Below are 22,882 nucleotides of genomic sequence, written 5' to 3'. Positions count from 1 at the left end.
ATAAATTAATTTCAGCACATAAATTTTTTAAATGAAATACCAAGCCACATAAATATATTTTTAGACATGGCATCAGTCATTTAGAGCTTGCAACAGAGACTGAAAACATGAAACTGGACACTCTATTTCCCATGGGTATGTAGAATTTATTTACACCCCAAATCACAACGTAAATATAAAGGAAACTCTTAGAAACGGGAAACTGGGTTTTCTTTTTTAATTCAAAGAGATTTTTTAGAAGAAAAAACAAATTACAGCAAAATGACAAACGACTCATCTGTCAGCCTCCCTTCAAAAAAGAAACTTTTATGGAAAGGCAATTTTTTTTTTCAGTTAGCTTCTACAGATCCTCCAGAATGCAGATCCTCTGTATTTTCGAAGAAGAACAATGATTGTTCCTGAACCAATTTCTTCTTATACAAATCTTAGGGCTTATTTTTTTTGATTTTCAAATTTGAACACAATTTAAATATTACCTATGAATATACACACAAAGATTTCCATTTTGTAAAAGAGAAATTGAGTTTCCTAATACCCAAGGAAATAAATATTTCCTAATAAAAATATAAATCTTTTTATTTCAGTTATAATTGTGAAACCACCTCTATGATGGGCTTAAAATGTTGAAGGGTACTCTTCTCAGGAAATTGACAAAGGAAAATGGCTTTTGTAAACCACGTTGATTTTAAACCTTCACTTGTTATGAAAGACAAGGATATGTCCCTAACAATCAGAAAAAGGGCAGCTTGCAAATAATCTAATTATGTTACTTTCAAAGTTGTACCTATCAAAAGCTTTAACTTTCTTGTACAGTTATTGCTAAAAATCGGTTTAACTCCGAATGGCTTACAACTTTTAATCGGATGGAATAAACTATTTTGATGGTTTATAATAACAATAAAAATGGATGCGGTTATATCTGCCTTTGGTATTGTTGCCATAAAAATCAGATTCTGGCAGTCTAGCTCCACAGAAAACTGTCTCTTGTTACTACTGTTACTTATTTCTTGGGATAATGTTATTTAAAACACACACACACACAAATGCCTTTCAGTGCAGTTTCCTAAAACACACATGTATCAAATATTTTGTTTTAGGATTCTCTCCCCTCCCCCTTTCCTTGTTGCCACAAGGAAACATTATAATAGAAGAAAAAGAAAAAGCAGCAGCAGCAGCAGCAGCAACAGCAGCAACATTTCTGCTTAAAACTAAGGTACAATCCTTGTCCTGAGGGAGTTTTAAAAATAAAAACAAAAACAACTCAACAAACAAACAAAAAACATCATCGACTTTCAATACTGCCAGTCACCTCCATGTAAATGAAACTTCAGAAGCTGCTCAAGGGGAGCGGGCGGTTGTTAAAGGCTCCTAAGGCTCCCACCTAAGTCCCAAAGGATCCCGCCCAGAAACTGACAACTGCAGGAGGCTGCAAAAGGCGGCCGCGCAGAACTACAACAAAATGCCATATTCGAGAAGATATGTTTCCCTACATCAATTACGTTGATCCCAGGGTGCCAAGCCAAAAGGGGTAAGGGAGAAAGAAAACTGTTAAGCATGAGCTCTTAATGTGAAACCTAACCTGTTGGTTCTGTTGGGTATCGGATTTTGGAAGTGTCTGTAATGACAGCCAGGAAAGCGAATTAATGGCCAACGGCCCACTGGGTTTGAACACCAGACTCCTGTTACCTCCTCACAGATCAAGTACACAACACGCACACGCACACGAAGATGCTCCACGTGGAACTGCTCGGAAACCAAAACACACGCCCCAGTCGCTCTTCTGCACCTCAGCGGAGAAAGCCCGGGGACCTGCACCTTCCTGCCCTGCCCTCAGGTTAGGATTCCTGAACGACCCGCGGCTCCCCGGTGCAGGGGAGAGAGGCGCGGGGAGCGAGTGACAAGAGACTGTCTCCAAACACTACCCTCCAGCGCGCGCGCACACACACACACACACACACACTTGCCCAGAGCACAAACCCCACTAGCCCTCCAGGAGCAGGGGAGGCGGTGGGGCGGGAGACGCTGCCACCCTAACCAGGGGCTGCTCTCCGGATTCGCTGCAGCCCTGCCCTGGCGCTCGGTGCGCTCGTTTCCTTAGAGCTCCCAGACTGTTCAAACAATCCTTACAAAGAAAGAAACATCTTTAACGCGTTACTAAACTAAGCCAAAGTTCTGGCGGCGTGTGGCGCAAAACCAGACAGGCAGCGCGCGCGGTCTCCTTCCGACTCCCGCGTCACCGCGCGAAAACAGCCCTTTCCAGCGCCACGGCCACCGCAGACCCAGAGAGCGTGAAACCCAGAGAAGACCTGCTGCCCGCAGCCAGCTCCCTCCGCTCCGAGAAGCTATAATCCCTCCATGGCACCGCGTCCCGAGCCAATGAACACGACTCCTCTGACAAGGCGCCTCTAATTTCAGGGACCCTGGCAAGCCGCAGGAAGCATTCGGTCCACGCCGCATAAAAACTATTAACGTGGGATGGCCGCGGTTTAAAAGGCCGGCTGCTGCCTCGAGGCCAAGCACATGCAGGGAGCGTTCGCACGCAGCCCGCACTGGGCAACCGCCGGGAGCCTGGGCCCTCCGCCGGATCGGGTCAGCATCCCAGCGTCAGGCTTGTCTAGGTGTGTGTGTCGGGGGGCGGGCATCGAAATCACAAAGTGCACGGGACGAAGGTAGGGGAGACCCCGGCCCGCGACGCTGCGAGCCGGGGGCGGGCACCGGCAGGCAGCGGCGCTCCCCCATCCCGTCGCGGCCCTGCAGCAGCCCCGCAGCCTGGGAGAGGACCGCCGGGGCGCGGGGTGCCCGCCCGGGCAGGGAGAACCGCTGCAGCCTCGGCGGCCCGGGCCCCGGGCGGGCGGGCTTCCCTCCGTCCGCCTCCCGGCGCCCGCGAGGCATCGGCGCCCACGGCCCGTCCGCTCCCGGAGCTCCGCGCCCCCGGAGGAGCCGCGCGCGCTTCCCGGGAGCCAGTTCGCAGGATCCCCGCCAGCCGGGCCCCGCGGGACGGGGACCAGGGGCACTCACCTCCCGCAGCCCGGACCGCCTCGGATCTGAAGTTCGAGTGTCTGTCCCAGCCGCAGCCCCGTGCGTCTGGACTTAGCTATTCACTCGCGTTCCTTCCAGCGTCGGAGTTTCCCCTTCGCGTTGTGTCTCTGCTGCAAACAGGACATCCCCTTCGGCCACCCCCCGGCAAACAGCGTACACCAGTGGGGGAGAAACGGGGCGGGGGGAGAAGCCGGCTCCGAGGGGGAGGAGGAAAGGAGGCGAGCCGAAACTCCGGACTAAGAGGTGGGGGGGGGAGTGGAAGAATAGAAAAGGAGAGCGCGCGCGCGGCCACTGCTGTCGCCTCTGCCCCGCTTTCCCCGCGGCTCCTGCCGCCTCTGGACGGGAGCGACGGCTTCGCGTGGACCGGCTCGAAGTGCTGCGCGGAAGCCGGGAGCCGCGGAGCGTGCGCCGCGCGGCGGGCAGCCTCGCACTGGCGCGCGGGGTGGGGGGCGGGGGACGCCTCCGCCGGCGCCCGCGGCCACTGGAGGTCGCCGGGGGGCCCCGCGGCGGGCGGCGGCGCGCGGGGACCGACTCCTTTTCAGTCGACTTCGCCGCCTGCCTGCTGTCATCGTCCGCGGTCCCGCGCGGGGGCCGCTCGGGACCCTCGGCGTCCCCGGTGGCGCCGCAGCAGTCTCCGCGCCCTCCGCGCCGCCCCCGCCCCGCCCCGCCCCCACGGGCCCGGCGCCGGCCCCCGCCGCCCGCGACGAGGGGAGGGACCCGCGACCGCGCTCGGGTCCCGGGACGGGGAAGCCTCCGTCCGTCCCCACCTGCTCCTGCGGGGCCGCCCGAAGTCGCCTCCCACTCCGCCGCTGCCCGGCTCCGGGGTGTAGGCGACTTCGGGCCCCCGCCGGATTCCTTTCCACTTACCCCAAGGGACAAGGCAGAAGGGACTTCGCCTGCTTGCAACGACGTCAAAGAAAAACCAACCCACGCCAGTCGGAAGGGACGAAATACCCTTTCGCGTGAAGATGTACGCTGGGAGCGAGTCGGCAGTCTGGGGGTAGGCTTTGCTGGGAAGGGCCTGGGCCCCTTCCAGCGCTGGGCACAGGTATAGGCATTCCTCCCAGACGTCCAAAGGTCAGGCAGCGTCAGAGCTTCCCCAGGCACATTGCTGAAGTGACATTTCATGCCCAAGCCTTCGGCACATGCATTATGCACCCACATAGGATTTAATATTCTGCACGAACCCACCTACGTGTATATCACAACCAGAGGCTGCGGCACGGTAGTCAATAAACAACACATAGATTTTGCATCCATTTAATTGCCTCTCCCTGAAACCTCTTGTCTATTTTAGGAGCATCTTCTTGAACTGTCACATAGATTATGATAAGTGTTTTAATGTACCGAAAATTTATCGTCAGTCATTATACCGGTCCCTTTTGGTAGGTGTAAGTTCATTTAATTTTCACGACTTTAAGGGGGTTATTGTATGATGGTTATATAAGAGATAAGGAGACCAGGCCCAAAGAAACCTAAGTAACTTGACGACCCAGTGGACTCTAACCACAAAGCCTGTAATTTAACAAGCACCTCCCCACATTGCCTTAAATGTGGCAGAAGAAATTACAAGGTAACTAGTAAAATTTACTCCTATTCAAAGAAAATTGAGCTTTAATGTTTTGTCAACTTAAATACTTTTCTGTAAAAAGTCAGAAAAATATTTCCCTCTTTATTTCATCTTGGTCTTTTGCAACCGACACGAAAACTGTCAGGTTCAAAAGCAAAAACCAGTACTGAATTCTTGTAGGTACAATTTATTTTTTAATTAGTGGGGGATTACCCACAATTATGAACAGGCAATGGAAAAGGTGAGGTTGTAAGTTTAAACTGATAAAGGCACTCACTGATGCTCTCACTTCTCACTGGGTGTGGATCTTGCTTGTAGATTTATTTTGAAGGCTTAGACTTGCCAGGCACCATGTTCCCTTTTCTGCTTTTCAAGGTGAAAAGCGTTCTGGTGGTGGATTTGGTGCAGAAAGGATTTGGAGTGTGAGCTGAAGCCTGAAGAGGATGTCAGTTAATATACACATAAGACAGAAATATCAATAGGAAGAGTTAATTAACTTTGCAGATCTTATTTTCCCTCATTTTACGGGTGGGAAAATTAAGGACTTCGAATTTTTAGCAGCTTCCTGATAAATGGCAGACCTAAAATTCCAACCAGCCTCTGTGTAATGCTAAAGACCACTATTAGCCATTGTGATGCTATTATTAATGGAGTAGTCAGAAAAATGGTAAATATTTTTAGTACAGTGTGTGTTTCAGTGACTACACCAAATATGCAAAAAGTAAGTGCGATGCTGAATTTAATACTCTCCCCATAAGACCACAATTTTTGAACTTCATTTTGTTATAAAATATTATATTAGTTTGACCTCTAAAGGTGGGGAGATGCACAATTTGGATACAATATAATTTCATACTTTAGCATACTGTTCATATAATTATTTTTAGCATGTCTTTTTACTCCCTTCTAAAATCAGATTTTCAGCAACACTGACCTTGCTTTCAATTTACTTTGCTCCCCATGTGATATTTTATACATCTTTAGAAGAATGTATTCATAGAAGTTATTTTTAAAAACCTATAATTGCATCACAATAATAGTATTCAACTTCTTATTACTATCTTTGAGTCCCTCTAGTCTTAAATGTACATATATTACATGGACACTAAGGAGTGATATAAAATGGCGTATTTCAGTCCAAGTTTGAAATAAAAAATTGAGCATAGGAAACAATTATGAGGTTGTATAGGTAAAATGTATTGCCCATTTAAGCATTATTTCCAGCATTTCTACTGAATATCACGTTTATAATTATTACTAGATCATCTGTAATATTTTAACTTAATATTTTTCTTTAAACTATTTGTATCTGACAAAGGAAACTTTACATCATCATCACAAATGGAAAATCAATATAATTTACCATAAATGGAAAATGACCTTGCAAATAAATCTGTATTATATAAATAAAAATTATTTATTCTATACTACCTAAAATTATTTCACACATCAGTTTGAGAAACACTGGTTTAAAGAAATACATTCCTTATGTCCCTCAGGTTCTCCAAAACATATTTTCAAGCCTTTCCTTTCCGTTACCATAGAGAAGTGTTGAATCCAAGATGCTTTGAGGGGTTACCTTTAAAATTCTGTTTTAATTCAATTATTGATTTCCTTGCCTGAGATATATTGGAAGAGTCTGAAGTTGAGGTGTCTTTTTAAAATTAATTTATTTTTTTATTGTTTTTCTTAGTATCTTGTGGCAAAATTCAAACAACTCATAAGCACGCAATTAAAAACCAAATTACTCTCTAAAGAGACTCTATATCAGTTACCCATTACCCTCTCCTTCCCTCTGCTCCCTCAACACTCACACTTCATCTTAGGCCTTAACCTCTGAAAAAGCAACATTCCAACTGTTAACCTCCTGAGGTGGCAGCATCTATTGGCCCAGACCGGTACTGCAACAAAGTTCTACAAGGCAGTGAAGAGGAAAGGAAAAAAGTAGAACAATGAGAGGGGGTCAAAGGGCCTGAAAAGACGGGTGGGAAGATTCTGAAATCTGCTGGAAAATTCTGGAAGCGATTCAGAAACACTGGCAGATCCTACATGACATGAATCAGGCCCTCAGAATATCCATAAATGTCCGACTTAATCTGAGAAAAAGACATTTGTTTGGAAGCAAAAAAGAATGCGGCTTTATAGTGAAAATCAGTGGAAATCTAAGATTCCCTTATTAGCAATTCATTTAGCCAACCCCTCCAGGATGGGATGCTTCTGCAGTTGTCATCTACTATTTGTTTATTTTTCAAGTGTGCAAAGTGCTGTTTGGCACTGGGTTTTATAGAAGACAAAGCCCTCTAGGAGCTCATAATCCAAAACATAATTTTTATTTTAATTTCATTTCAAAGCAACCTTAAGGGAAAACCATTCCATCACTTCAGTCAGAACAAACTTTATGCTAAAAAATTTTAAGAAGACACTACAGTCACCAACAAATGAAAACAGAAGACTGGATGCTTATAGAAATAATCCCAAAATAGATCTTTTGAGTTACTCTGTTGGTATACCTTTGAACTCCAGCTGGAAGTAGACACAATGCTTAAACAACAAAGTCATTCAATTGTTTCTTAGTAAACTCTAAGCAAACCATTTAAGCTTTGAGAGAAGACCTTTCAGAGGGCAGCATCAATATGAACTAGGTTTAACACCGTTTTGCTCAAGGACTCTACCAAAGACAGATTATGGGAACAAATGAGAATAAGACACAATTGCCTGGGAATCTAAAGCTCTATGCTGCTGGTTTACTAAAATCTGTAAACAAACACATATTCTGAGTAATTTTATACAAACAGATCAAGCTTAAAAAGGTTTCTACTGGCTTGTGAAAGTGAAGAAATTGGATCTGCAGGGGACCTGTTGGATCATTCTCTTCTGTAGGGCTTTCTACTCAACTTCCTCATTCTTGGCCAAGTCGCTAAAGAAAGGGAAATAAACGCACACTCTGGGAGACAGACTCATTATATTTACTTTTAAATTTTCTCTTGAAATTTTTTTCTCAGGTTAAATCCTTTTATCATATTATGCAATTCTGCTCTATCTTTCACGTTTACACCCAACCTTCAGATGTTTATAAACAGATATCACGCCCACTTTTAGTCCTCTGGGAGCCACATTAAACAAGTGTAAGGCCTTTTAATCTTGTTTCAGCAAAATCTCTCCAAGCCCTTAATCATTCTTATTGCTTGTCTCTGAACTATTTCCAGTTTCCTAGATGTTCATTTTTTGTTAAGACGTATCCCACATTGAACACATTGTTCCAGGTGTGGTCTTACAAGCATACTAGAACAAAAAAAAATTTTTTTTTTTCTATGGCCTTATGTTTTGGCTTCATTGCAAATTCCCACCAACTCATGCTACTTTCATATTCTAACAAACTTATATGTAACTTTTTTCTCTATTTTCAATTCAGAGTTCCTTTTGGCATACTGTAACAATCTAGATTTCTCAAGTACTTCAAATGCATAGATCTAAATGATAATAATAATCAATATATGAACAATATCACTTGATTGTCCTCTTAATTTCATTGGCTTATAACTACCTACATTTCAAATAAGGAAAGATCTAATTGATTTTTTATGCAACTCTTTATTACATATCCTCTTGATGTTCATCTACTTATAAAAAATGACCACTGATTATAATTCCAAAGTCCCCAAAGTCTAACGATTATAATTCCAAAGTGCCCAAATTATGAAGGTCAAATAAATCAATTTGAAAATTTTAAGGTAATGTGTTTGGCATTGTCAACTCCATTACCTCCATTGTCCTACTCCTATTTCTTTTATAAAATCTCAAAGTTAGAAAAACTACTAAATTGCAACTACTCATTTAGTCTGAATATTTGTTAATGGAAATACTTTAATACAACTGAAAATTGTCTGTTCTTTTCACTATGCCCTAGAGCACATTTAGAAACCATATCTTTAAACAATATTTTTTGATATTAGCTTTATATTCTCACCCCTGCCCCCAACACACATTAAAAATGACTTTCCCGTTCACCTGATTCTTTTATTCTGCTACCAACCATCTCAAAATAAGCGGTCAGCCCTCAGTGCATCTATTTCTCCACCTTGTTAAGTTCTAAAAATCTGACTTCATTCTCTTTTCTTTACAGAGACTGTTCTCTTAAAATCATCAGTGGTCTTCTAATGGTCATTTCTTCTTCATCACTCTTGACTTCCGGGAAGCATTTGGTATTGACAGCCTTCTCCTAACTTACAATAGCCTTGTCCTCTTTTGTCTTCCATGATTCTGTGTTTATCCCCTGATTATACTTCTGTAGTCCCTATGGAGTTTCCTTTTTTTCTCTTAATTCTGCTAAAAAAAAAAATAGTAAGTTTTTTCTATTTCCTCTCTTCTTTTCAATTTCATTCAGTTCTATAATCCCTTCTTTTCATGTAAGTAGGCAACTTTAGAACATAAATCTTCTTCCTAAAGATCTGGGCATCTCAAGCTGAACATACTCAAAGTTGAATGCATGGTTCATCCACTGACTCCTCTTCTTGATTTAATTTTGTTAATGGCACCACCTTCATAGAGGCCCAACACTTTGAATTCGTCCTCACTCTTTCTTAAACTTTGAATTCGTCCTCACCCTTTCTTACACTTTGAATTCATCCTCTCTCTTTCTTACCTTCCATATACAAAGAGTCAGCAAGATAAGGTTTTGTTTGTTTGTTTGTTTGTTTGTTTTTATTAGCAGTGTCTCCTTATCTTTCCTTCAATTTCTTTTTCACTGCTGCCTCCCCAGGCCAGATTCTACATAACTGCCATCCTCCTCCTCTACACTCTCTTCCATTAATCCACCACACAGATAAGAGTTTGTCTTTCTGAAATATAAGGATGAGCCCACATTCCTTTGTTTCAAGATGAAGTGAACCAGTGCAAGTGAAAGAACTTTGTGGTCTATAAAGTACTATACAGTCACGTGAGACAAAGCCCTGGGGAGGTCTTCATGCTGTTGCTCCTCATTTCTGCCTCTTTTGAACAGTTGAGTGCTTAAAATGGCATAGCACTTTTCTCTTGAACCTTCAAATAAGAGGCAATCTAAATAATAACGATGGATCTTTTGCCCCCATTGAGCCTATGAAGCTATTTTAAAAGAAAGCAACCCATAAACGTTTGTAATTTTCCCCCATATTGGCGCATTGCCAAAACATTATTCCTGACAGCCAGGACTGAAGCCACCTAGGACGTCAGTCCTGAGGGAATCCAGAGCCTGGTGGCATGGCCTGGTTTTCACCCTGGGTTTCAGGATATCAAGTTCCTAAGCCCCTCTGCTTTCACTGTCAGATCCTTTCCCCAGTCTTCCCTGCAAACCTGTTCTTTGATGAATGGCCCCCACTGACAAGCTTCTCATTGGAACTTTCTTCTCCTTGGCTTCTGTGGCTCAACTCTAGCCTTGGTCATCTCCAGCCCTCTAACTCCTCCCTTATCCTTGCCTTGAATCCATTCTGGCCACTTAACTGTTGCTGTCCCTTAGCATCTGCTCTTAGCATTCAAGCGTGCTTACCCCATGTAAGGAGGTACAGAGATGAACCAGACACAGTTGCTGTCCTCCAGAAAATTCTAGTCTAGAGCAGAAACTAGGGCATTTAAAAATAGTTATTACAAGAGAGAGAAAGTGTCAAGCCTCTTAAGAGAAACATCGACAAGCATACTACTTTAGTTCAGAACAGAGAGAGTTTGCTTTCATCTGAGGGAATAAAGGAGGTACCATTCAGACCTGGCCTTTAGATCATGAAGAGTGTCTATGCCTAGGAATGTGCATAATTCAATACAAGAAAAACAGAAGCCATTGTCTCTTCATTCCAGCCTTTTCCAGAACAAGATACTCCTCTCCCCGTGTTCCCTTACCTGTTAATGGCACAAATAACCTCCCAGCCACCTGGAGGTACAAATGAGTCCTTTCATTCCTTAGCCCTGGTCATCCAATTAGTTGCTGAATCCTAGAGGTCTCACTCATGTGATAAGCTTTGCTTTATCCCTTCCTTCGTATTTTTTAATGCTAACTTAATCTCTGCTTCGTTTACTTTCACAGAGACTATTTAAATAGCCATACAATTGATTTTCCCATTTCTAATGCCTTTGCCCACTTCTATCAGATTACTCATTTTACAACACAGTTCTGTTCATGCCACTACTTTATTTTTTTGGCAGAGCAGCTGGGGTGGAGGGGCACTGGGGGGTGGGGGAAGCAGATAAACCTTTGTCCTCACATTCCAGAGCTTCCACTCTCTCGTCCCATCCTCTTTCCAGAACTATTTGCTTTGCTCTCAGCCACCCCACCACAGATGATCTTTGCTCTTTTATGAACTCCTCCATGGTTACGTGTTAGATGGGGATAACAGTCTACTTAGTTTATTCACCTTTGGGTCCTTCGGAGTGCTTAATGTAGAATCTTACACTCAGGAGGCAAGACAGAAAAACGGGCTGAATAAATCAATGATAGTTCTTTAATAAATATACTACATACATACTGTCTAAGCCTTTTTGTATTACCTAGGTCTCAATGAAATATGCCTTTGTATTAATTGGCATGGCTATAATTTAAAAAAGAAAAAGAAAAAGAGAGAGAGAGAAGAGGGGGGAGAAAAAAGAAAGCCTAAAAGTGACAATAGGCTATAGAAGGAGTTATGGCATCTAATTCATAGACTTTTGTTGAGAATTCATTTATGACATCACACGCTGGTGTGTGTGTGTGTGTGTGTGTGTGTAGTGTGTGTGTGAAGATAAAGAAGTTTTGGTATCATCAGAATTAGAGACTGTTTACATCTTGAAGGCACTGAGAATTGTGTAACTAATCAAGTTTCTCTTTTTGATTTCCTGCTAAAAAGTCTAAAGCCACATTTGGGCTTCATCTCCAGCAAGGTATGAATAGGTTGCTATGGAATGTGCTTTTGTTCCAGTCTTGTGTCTTATACCACTTACGGCCCCATCTTATCTTTCTTCTTTCTTACCCACTTTTATTTTTTAATCATATTTTTATCCATATAAGCCTCCTATACATAAATAGCTATTAAAAGTGTCCATACTATTTTGAATGATCATGTAACTTAAAATAGGGCAAAAGGATCTCCAGGGCCAGAATCTTAGGAATCTTGCATTTAAAAAAAAATATTCATTTTTATGAATTCCTTCCACTGTTTCTCTAACTTGCCCACTCTACCCTTGTCAGCAACCCACCTGAAAGTTCCAGGTAATAGATTTCATTTCTTTTTTCAGTAACAGTAAGATAATACTTGTCATAGAATAACTGCTTTTATAAACCTATAGGTAAGTTTGGTCATAGTGTAGCCCAATCTTCTTATTCTCTAGCTATGAAGCTCTGGTTGAAGAGAGGTTAAGTGATTTGTTTGCTCATTAAATGTGGGGAAATGGAAATGGAACAGAGGTTTCTCAATTCTTCCCACACTGATTAAAGTTACTGAGCATAACATGTGTGTATTACTGTGCCTGTGGATGACACATTTTGAACAGGAACACTAAATATAATATTAGTTTTATAAAATATACAACTAATGGAGAAGTAACATAATTGACAAGGTTCGCTTTTTTTTTTTATGACTCCCGTATCCCCAGTTTCTTTCCAACTCTTTTTTTCAGATCAATTCTTTGTAGCACCCTTTATTTTCTGTATAAAATTGGAAACTCATAGAACAATTTTTGGTATAAGTTTCCCATAGTATATAATTCAAAATATTACTACAAAGATGGAATGATTAGATCCATTTATTATGGTATCAAATTTCAGGAATCAAGAGACTGTGACCTACCCTTTTTATTAATAAGAAGCTGGATATTAATTGAGCAGCAAATTGCAACTGACAAATAAGAACAAACCAGAAGTGTTATGTGTGTGCATAAAATACTGTTTTTTAATTTAAAATTCATATTATTTTTGAGGTAAAGCATGACTTGAATTTACAGTTTTATTTTTAGTATCAAAACAAAACTCAAAGATGTTTATGTTTGATAATGTGACTGCTTTATCAATATTATATAAATATTCAAATTTATTTCTTCTATTACTGAATTATAGTTTATAATTAAATTATATTTTGTAATATATTTTAATTATGATTAGATAACATTTCTTATCAATATATTTATATTAAGTAGCAAAACAATGCTAAATACATTTTGAACACATTGCTGTGATACTTAACATAAAAGGCTATCGAACTGAAAACAAAGTATGGTACATATACAACACACAAGGACTGGTAATCTTTTTTTTTTTTTAACTGGAGTTCAATTTGCCAACACATAGCATAACACCCAGTGAAGGACTGGTGGTAATCTTGACTGAGGACACAGTTGTGCATGGCTTTAGGAACCCATTGTCAACAACTGAAAATATTTAATTTGTAGTTTTATCATCATAGCATTTAAAAATATTTTCATTAGGTGTTTTTCCATCAAACTTCATAACCTATACCATATAACCTTTAATCAGTTTTTATGCTATTATTTTAATTCTTGCTTAGAATAATGTCAAACTTCAAGCTAACTTGGGGAGCCTCAATATCTTATGCTTGTGTCAATCCTCAAATGAATGTAAAATTAAAAGTAGTTTTCTATTTCCAAATAGCAAACATCACAGCTCATCAAGACTTACATTCATTTCACAAATTAAACCCACAACGTATTGTTTATACATTTAGTTCAATATGCAAACAATGCCTCATTGAGGGTTGTATTTCAAAACAAGTAAAAACTTGATTTAGCTCCTTTTTCCTGTCATTGTAACTTTAAAGTGTGCTTATAAGAAATAGCTTCTCATGGCCATCGGTGGTCTGTATACTATAGGTAACTAGCTAGATTAACTCCTAGTTTAGCTTTACTGCTTGTTATGAAGTCTACAAACTGTACCTTAGTGCCCTTCATGATCAAACATAAAAGAAAATGTTTTGTTTCTTCAATTTTGCAATCTGTATTTCATTTAGATCCCTCAAATCATTAAACAGCAAATCTATTATTTTAATGTCCTTAGCATTTCTGTTAAAGTAGTGATGATGAATAATTTTTCATATTGAAACTCATAAAGGATTACTCAGCTCAGTACCTATGGAACTATACTTTCAAATATGGTACACCAGTTTAAAAGTGAATGTTTGTGGCTCTTTTCTTGATTTTAAAATTTATGTAACAACCTAGGATGTGGAATAGCTTACCAAATAAGCCATTTTGCCTATTAAGATGACCCCAAAACCTCAGTTATTAATACTCATTATTTATATGAGTTAGTTCACACTTTAATAAAAAAGATTGTTGCAATCTTGCAAAGATTGTTCTCTTTTTAAAATATTCTTAAATGCTTCTTCATAACTGCATGACTTGATGAAGTTCTATGAAGAGGCCTCAAGAATTTTCTTGTGAACAAACTGAAGAGTCCAATCATCTTATAAAACAAGGACAAGAACACCAAGCTCAACCAGAATTGCCTTTTGTTTAGACTTTCCCAAAAATTTCATCAGATTTTTCATGGAGTATAGTCACCAAAACTGCAATCCTATTCCCGATGCTGATGAATCATAATTCTGGGCAAAGATAGAACAACCATTTCTCTTATGTTTCTAATATATTTCTAAGCAACATCAATAGTGTAACAAAATACTTTGTGATATCTCACCAGCATTTGGGCCTATTTCTTCATAAATAATCTAATTATAACAGTTATCCCTCTGGGACTGTGACCTACAATTTAGAAGTCATCATCTCAAAGTAGTGATAGTGGTACTTTTTGCTAAGTCAATTGCCTTGCAATTCACATCCTGAAATTCATATCCATAAATCTCTTCCTGCACAATGGCCTTAAAATATCCTTCTGAATGTTTACTTGACATTTTACAAATGGGAATGGATTAATACCATCAAAAAAATGAGATATTTAACTGAAAATTTCTCCCTCTAGTTCATCTTCAAAAATATTATATCTATTCTCTGTTAGTACCCTGTTTGATACTAAACTTCAAAGTGCCATTTATCCTATTCTGTTTTCTAGCTGAAAGTCAGTTTTTCTCTATGTCAAAATAAAACCTATTATTTACAATGAAATCTTTGATATAGAAATAATTTAGTTCCCAAAACAAAAGCAATAGCAAAAAAATGGTATGCTTCTTTCTCCAAAATTCCTAACAGTAATTTTATATGCTATTTATGTTGTTTTTTTAAAGATTTTATTTATTCATGAGACACACACACACACACAGAGAGAGAGAGAGAGAGAGAGAGGCAGAGACACAGGGAGAGGGAGAAGCAGGCTCCATGCAGGGAGCCCAACGTGGGACTCGATCCCGGGTCTCCAGGATCACACCCTGTGCTGAAGGTGGAGCTAAACCGCTGAGCCACCCGGGCTGCCCTATTTTTGCTTATGTAACAGGAAATTAAGATTCATCAGTTCGCTACAGATTAGGGTGTCCCTTCGCATCTGCCTTCGGGATCCTGGAGTGATCCCGGGGTCCTGGGATGGAGTTCCGCCTCGGGTTCCCTGTGAGGACCCTAATTCTCCCTCTGCCAGTGTCTCTGCCTCTGTGTGTGTGTGTGTGTGTGTCTCATGAATAAATAAATAAAATATCTTTTAAAAAAATTTTAAAATTCCTTTAAATCTTTCTAATCAATTTGATGTGGTCCTGGTAACTTATTCTTAAGGGTGAACACCAGGTGAAGAAAGAGGATAAGAGGCTGCCTAACTGGTAGGAAGTAGAGGGGAAAGAGGTAGGGTTGGATAAAAGAATTACATGTTGATTCAAGTTGTAGTCATAGGTAAAGGTGTCCACTTCCCGCTCTCAGCAAGAGTTCCTTTGACATCATCCATAACTCATAGTCTCAGCATCATTTTAGGACATGGAAAATAGTAATGTTTGTTGCATAAATAAATTAATACAATCTTAAATTTAGAGCCTAATACTAATGATACTAATACTAATGATATTTTTTTTGGTTCCCCTGAAACCACCTTTCCTGAGATTTTAGGTAGTCATGGCTGCATGAGTTTTGAGACTTCTACATCACAGACCAAGATAATTGCTTTGTTATACCTCAATCTGAATGGGAACGTATCTAATTTCTCTCTCTCTCTCTCTCTCTTTCTCCCTCATTCTTTTTTTTTTTTTTTAAGGATTTTATTTATTGATTGATGAGAGGCACAGAAAGAGAGGCAGGCTCCCTGCAGGAAGCCAGATATGGGACTCGATCTTGGTACTCGAGGATCACACCCTGAGCCAAAGGCAGACGCTCAACTGCTGAGCCACCCAGGTGCCCCTCTCCCTCTTTCTTACCCTCTCTGTAGCTCTTCTATTACTTAAAGGCAAGTTTTAAATTTAATATCCTTTAATCTCACATAAATAAATGAGAGAACAAGGGCAGGATGATTATAAAATACACAAAAAATAGTCAAAGCCTTAATGATACTTTCAGTTTTACATTAAAACATGCTATTTTGAATGTGTTGATTTGGCAAAGAATGGCCTTTTGGCTCTGAAAATTATTTTCCTGTAATGTTAAATGAGTGTCAAGAAATTAGTCCTCCCACCACACTTATAAGAAACAATCATAGTATGAGTTGGTTATGAGCCTCTTTGATAGGGTACTGCAAAGCCCTTCAGTCCTTAAAGAGTCCTGGCATTAGGTGACTTTAATTGTTGGTTTCAGATGTCAGTCTCCATCAGGAACACAGTCGGAGATTGATAGGTGTCACTTGGGAATAAGCATTTTGGATGACTTTGAAGTCAATTGGACTGAGCATGAAAATTTTATAGTTAGTGGCAGATTTCTATTTAAGATATATTTAAGTAAAGTATCACTTAAACCAATTACATTTAAAACTATCCAGAATAAGAAACCTCAAAGGAAAATTCTCCTCAGTGGCAAAGTGTTAATCAAATAAACCAAGAAAACATTTTCCCCAAACCCATAATTTCCATGCTTTGGGTTCTCATTTGGATGTAGCCCATTTTAACTCTTTCATTTCATTCCTGAGGATCCTCCATTTTGAAGTGGTTATTGTAAAAAGTCATAGAAATGGCAGCACACACAAGGCAAGGGCAAGTGGTGTAATGGTTATGTAGAGCAGAGAGCACTTTGGGAATTCCATCTGTGCCTGGCTGTGACTAATCCCTGATGTGTTTATCAGACTTCCCTAAAAGATGCAAAACCAATGCCTCCTAGTTGGCAGAGTTGTCTTTTTTTATACAGAAAGAGGTTAGGAGGGACTCATTTAGTCTCCAACAGGTGCAAGAGGACCAGAGTATTTTCCCTCAATGATTAGAATGTTTCAATTTTGCTTCCTACTAGAAAGTTTACATAAATCAGGTTTTAATTGAACCATGATTTATAGCCCTTGAAATCAAATATTAATGCCCTTGAAATCAAAATGAAAGGTAACTTAATATTAAAGTCCACGGATTCAAACTAGTGAGCCAATAGGAATCATCAATATGTGCGAAACTAACTGTTGTATCCTGGCATTAGGCAATGAATCCATACTTTACAAAAAAGCAAAACAAAGAATAATTTTTAAAAAGATATGATATGCACTATACAAATTGGTGGACTTCAGTGTTTTATCCAAATATTTCCACCATGCTCTCCAGTTTTCCAACTTTTAAATCTTAATTTCAGTACAAATAACATCATACCAACACCAGACTAATCACTTCACACTTGATTTCCTCAATTTTCTGATTCTTGGCATCGCCTGTAACACCATTAGTCAGCTTCTTCTATACTTGAATCGCTGGTGAACCTGTTCTGAACACTTCGTGTATTATATTGTTACTGGCACACATAGCAAGCAGAATGACTCAAGGTGATGACTCTCATATAGAAATCTCTTCCATCCCAGGACACTTAGGTTTATCTCATCACCCAGTTATTGATCCAGCTGCAAACAAACAAATTTGTGATTCTTTCTAGAACTAGAAATAACAATTATTAAATACATATATGAAAACTCTGTAAGAGTCAAAGCTATCATAAACACACAGTCACAGAGTCAGAGAATGAAGTATATTTTAAGGTGTATATCTATAATTGGGATATGCAGCTCTTCCTATCAATGGGTGATCAAACTTTATAGCTTCAGCATCATGCTGTGTTTTATGCCTTAGTTTTGCCTTTGAATACATAGACCAGAAAGCATAGTGGAAGAAACAATACATAGGAATCCAGAGTCTTGGGTACCAGGTCTACTTTTGCCACCACTTGTTGACATTTAACCTCTCTGTTCAGTTTTCTAATTTGCAGAAAAGGGGGATGCAGCTCTGTGGTTATTTCTAAAGACCAGCTCCTGTTTTTGCATTGATTTTACTGCTCCCCCTGCCTTGTTTGCCAGCCAATGAATAAGCATTTAATTGTTGCCTAATATGTACTTAGGTTGGATGAATTTCTTAGTGACTAAATAAATCTGTTTCCCAACTGAGGCCAGGTCTATAAATGGTAAGTAAATTAAACCAATAGCATAAGGACTACTCTACTCGTATTTCTGCAGATTTTCTGTGAAGAGTAACTGAGGGTCAGGGAGCAACTGCGTACATGGTCCTGGCTGCTAATTTAGCATCAGAGGACCTGTGCTAATCTAGGATAATTACTTTTCAGGTCCAGCTTATCATGGGTGTGTGAATATGGCTGTTATTCAGATGGTGTCCTGTAACAACTTTCAAGTGATGGGAGGAGGGGAAGAAGTGAGTCATGTTAGTAGACATAATAACACGTAGTGAAAAAAGTATTGGGAAAAATCAATTAAACTCACATGAATATAACACATGAGTGGATGTGTTTAATTAGGATTGGGAATGCCCACAGGGCTATATAGTCATTGATAGTCTTGACTGACATGATCTATTAAGAACATTTGTTTTCTCCTAAAATGTCTCACTGACAGCTCTGTGAAGGATTCCTAACATTCCACTATTAAGAACTGGTTTCTTTGAGTTAAGCCAAGATTCACTTGTTCATGTGGACATATCTATGGATAGGTGGTTCCAAATGTTTTTAAGCTATCTTAGTGGGACTTTCTTTTTCTGGTGTGATGATAGCAAAGTGGGTCACACTTTAATTGTGTCACATAGTAAAGATGTTTTGATATGGGCTAGGGAGATACAGTGTTTGAATGGCTGGGGAAGCATATGTCTGGGAGAAGTGGCACAGTGAAGATAAATTGGAACCAGAATGGTTCAAGAGAGGAGCCTCAGACCCCAAGGGAAGAAAGTCAAACAAAAGGAGAATAACAAAAGACATGCTTAGTCAATTTCTTGCTCTATTTAGAGCCTGCTGCTGGTTTATGTTTACATCTTGGTTATTTTTGATAATATGATGCTTCTGATTCTTAGTACTTAAAACATTATCTTTACACTAATACCACTTGGAAACTTCTGTGAATCCAAGTTTTATTGTTAATTCTGTGCACTTATAAACTAGAATAACCACAGGTAAATTGATTGAGTTCTCCAAGTCTAAAGTAGAGATAAAAAGTTACTTTTCCTAGTCTCTGCTTCCAGAAAGTTCAATGGCTAAAGAGCAGGTAGGGAAAGAAGAATCACTACCAAAATACTAGTAAGGTTAAAAATACAGAGAAATATACTTTAAAGAAATATGTAGTAATCTTTATGTAGTAAAGTATGTATTAGCATTAACCAACTTTTTTTTTGCACTTTCCAGATGTTTTATGTGGATAATTTCCTTTAATCCTGACAACTCTGTACGATAGCTACAATTTTTAGTCCATTTTACAGATGAGAAAATAAAGGCTTAGAGAGGTCAAGTCACTTAGTCAAGCTCACTCTGCAAAGCAAGGAGCATGGTATTGCTTCAAATTGACATTAATGAGACTGGCAATGGATCTTCAAACAACTCTGGCAGATAGCTCACTATAGTCGAGGGTGTTGGTTAGCACATATCATTGGTGAAAAGAAAACAAACAGACCAAAATGAAAATAAAAGATAGTTACTCACTGTGGCATTTATGGAATCGTATAAAAACATTCAGGCTGAACTGCAATTGTCAGTCAGTAACCAGCATTTGTGTGTAACTTTCCAAACAGACTGATGGGTTATACAAATTGAATTAAGATGTCACTGCCAAACCTAGGAACTTATAGTAGACCTGTGGCTAAGTAAGAAATTTCATAGAAAATGGAAAATCCAGCTGACAGCATTAGTAATTCAGCATTATTGTTATTCTTTGCATTGTTGCTTGCATTCTCTTAGGAGGAACACTGATGGGAAAATTCTTTGGGCTGGTTCAAATACTGTGGGCTAGTTAATTCTGGGTGTCTTTCAGTGATGCTGTCCTTCTGGTTACTATGACCACATGTGTGGGATAACACTACCACAGTGGCATCCATGGCCAAGAGATACACAGCTAAGACTAGGATGTTTATTCCTTTCCACTCTCACTTGTTCTCATTTTCTGCATTTTTTTCCCCATTGGGGTTTTGATATTTGATGTCAACTCATCAGAATATTGACTTCAAACTGGGTTTTTCCCAGACCCAACTTAAGATGAAAAATAAAATAAATGTGTAAATTGGATGGTAAATGTCATCCATTTTCTAAGGTAGGATATTGTTTCAAGTGGTTATGTGGCTAAAGACAAGACTTGTATTCCTGTGTTACCTTTTAGAAAGTTACGCTCAAGGGTTGAGACAAATAGAAACAATGCTATGTATAGGCATCTCGCCCAGGTTTTCTACACTTCACTTACATCCATGCTTCAATGATTAGAACTCCTTTCTCAAATATAATTTTTTTCTATAGATCAGCAGGAAATAGACAATCACAGAAAACCAACCAAAGTCTTTAATATGTGTTTTGCAAAGAATGGTATATAGAAAGACCAATAAATACTGAGAAGATGTACAATTCCATTGTCATAAACATAATACAAATTAAAATTATGGTGAGACATTATTATAGATACACAAGAACAACTAAAAGGAAAAAGCAATCAGTAACAAATATAGGGGAATATTTGGAAAAAACCCAAACTCTTAACACTCTGCTACAGGGAGCACTATCTTGGTTAACCATTTTGGAAAACTTTTTGTGAGTCTCTGCTAATGCTAAATATATATGGATTCTCTGACCCAGCAATTCCACTCCAGAAACACAAAGCTATGTTCACCAAAAAAACAAAGCAAAAACAATAAACAAAAAACATGAAGAATATTCATAGGGCTATTCATAATATCCAAACTGGAAACTACCCAAATGCTATGAACCATTGACAGTAGAATGAATAAATTGTGGCTTGTGGCGCCATCACATGATAGGACTATATATACAATGAAAATAATTCACAAACACATGCAACAATGTAGAGTAATTGCATAGGCATAATGTTGAGTGAATGAAGCCAGACACAAAAGAGTAAGTATGGTATGATTCAATTCAAGTGATGTACAAAATGGACAATATTTTTACCAATATTTATTGGAAGTTAGAATAGTGCAGACTTAGGAATATAGTGCTTGGTAAAGGGGTTTTGGGCTGTTGGTAAGTTCTATTTTTTTTATTTGGATGCTGGTTCCATGTGTGTGCTCGCCTTCATTGAGTTGCACCCTTATGACTAGTGTACTTTTCTGCACTTATGTTATTTCTTCAGTAAAATAATTTTTCAAAAAGGATGAAGGAAGATCTCTTCTACAATACATTAATCTAAGTATGACATCAGTGAGGTTGATCAGATTAGTTAGCAATCTCCTTGAAAAGCAGACAGTGGATACATGACAGGATGAGACCTGTCAAGAAAGTTTTGGTATGGATGGGAAGATGGCAGAGAACCTGAAAGAGTTATGAGCACAGTATGCCCAGATGGAGAGCTAGCATAGGTACAGCTGCATGCTGTGGATACCTCAAAGGGCTGGATCAGGGCAGGCACAAGCAGGCAACAGAAGAGAGAAGGAGATTCTGGGATATAAAATGGAAAGCTGGAGGGTAGGATCTGAAAACCAACTTTGCTTATTTCACAATTTTCCCAGGGCTAGACCTAATCGAAAATAATGTTGATGTTATTCCAAGTGACGTAGAATTTAATTAAACTTGCCCTAATAATTTAGAACAGTATATCTTTCTCCCTGCAAACCTTGGTGGTCTTATACGGTCTTTCTTAGTTCTTCATTTACAATTCACTAGAAGGCTGAAAATGGGAGGAAGGAAGTGGGATTAAACCCAAATAGAACATTCATTCTATACAGATTTCAGATGGTGAAGGTTTCTCAATAAGACCATGTGATATTATATTTGAATTACAAAAGAGTTTCAATTAATAATGTTATTTCAAAGATAAATTTTATTTGGGGAAAATAATTTGCTGTGTTCATCCATTCACCTATCCCATAAATACCCAATGAATAACCATCATATACCATTATTTGATACTTCTCTTCAAACCTTTAAGAACATAAACTATAGAAACAGTCCCAAGCATAAATGCCTCAAAGAATTTGAAATTATAACCAAAGTATAAATCACAAAAATTTTAAGTAAAAGAGATGGCATGCACCCCAAATAGAATGTGTTCTTTAGAAATCCTGCTGATAAGTTAAAAAACATGGTAGAGAACTGAGAAATAAATAAAATAGTATAAAATGTCCTGCATTTTAAATTCTACTGAATGTTTCTAATACCAGTTTAAAATGTTGACTTTTCTTTGTATGTTTAACAGTATTACCATGCGAATATTGAGCTCTTATAATGGAATACTTACGGTGTTTATTTTTGTCTACATGTTGAAACAGCACTATTTCTATGGGGAGAACATGTAGTAGAGAAGCCACTTGTTTTCATCTCATTTTCTGGGACCTGTTACTCTCTTGGTTTGCAAGAGAGACAACAGTTCCCACAGTAGTTTTCAATCTTGGGGGATTCCTTTCTTTCTTTTGGTCAAAGATAGCAAAGATGGCCTCAAACCAAGGTCTACAAAGTCAACTGGAGGTATTCAACTTCTTTCCTTTCTGAATTATCTGTTCCTCTTGACAGTAAAAACTTTGCTTTTGTCTTTCAACAAAAATGTTGCTTAATCTCTATAGGGTTTTAATCCTGTACTCCTGTAATGCCTTTTCCTTCCTACAACTAATTTCCCCACTTTTAAAAGAAGACACATGGCTCCTCATAGTTTGAAATACAACACATATCCTTAAGTCAACAGGCTGTTTCGAATTTAGAAGTGAAGTCTGATCAACTGATGTGTGTTTGGGACTTCTTATTACTTAGGAGAGGGCTACTCCACTTTTCCTAGGCTAACCTGGCCCTGAGTCTTAG

The 22,882-nt window shown here is 39.3% G+C and overlaps 1 protein-coding gene across 9 annotated transcripts in view; it reads right to left on the bottom strand.

Moving 5' to 3' along the window:
- EYA4 (EYA transcriptional coactivator and phosphatase 4) overlaps positions 1 to 22,882 on the bottom strand; it is a 306,395-nt gene that overhangs the window by 267,961 nt on the left and 15,552 nt on the right. For 3 of the 9 annotated variants that reach the window (XM_025422313.3, XM_035707897.2, XM_025422315.3), the window contains exon 1: positions 3,019 to 3,432. The exons of 1 other annotated variant lie outside the window; for it this stretch is intronic. The gene's annotated coding sequence lies outside the window, so the exon portion shown is untranslated. Of the gene's footprint in view, positions 1 to 3,018; positions 3,435 to 3,906; positions 4,113 to 22,882 lie in introns of those variants that run through there. 5 more of the 9 variants (XM_025422310.3, XM_025422312.3, XM_035707879.2 and 2 more) reach the window with 4 other exon arrangements.

Source organism: Canis lupus, chromosome 1 (genome assembly GCF_003254725.2).
Source record: "Canis lupus dingo isolate Sandy chromosome 1, ASM325472v2, whole genome shotgun sequence".
NCBI lineage: Eukaryota > Metazoa > Chordata > Mammalia > Carnivora > Canidae > Canis > Canis lupus.
This window is presented reverse-complemented; position numbering and strand designations above follow the sequence as displayed.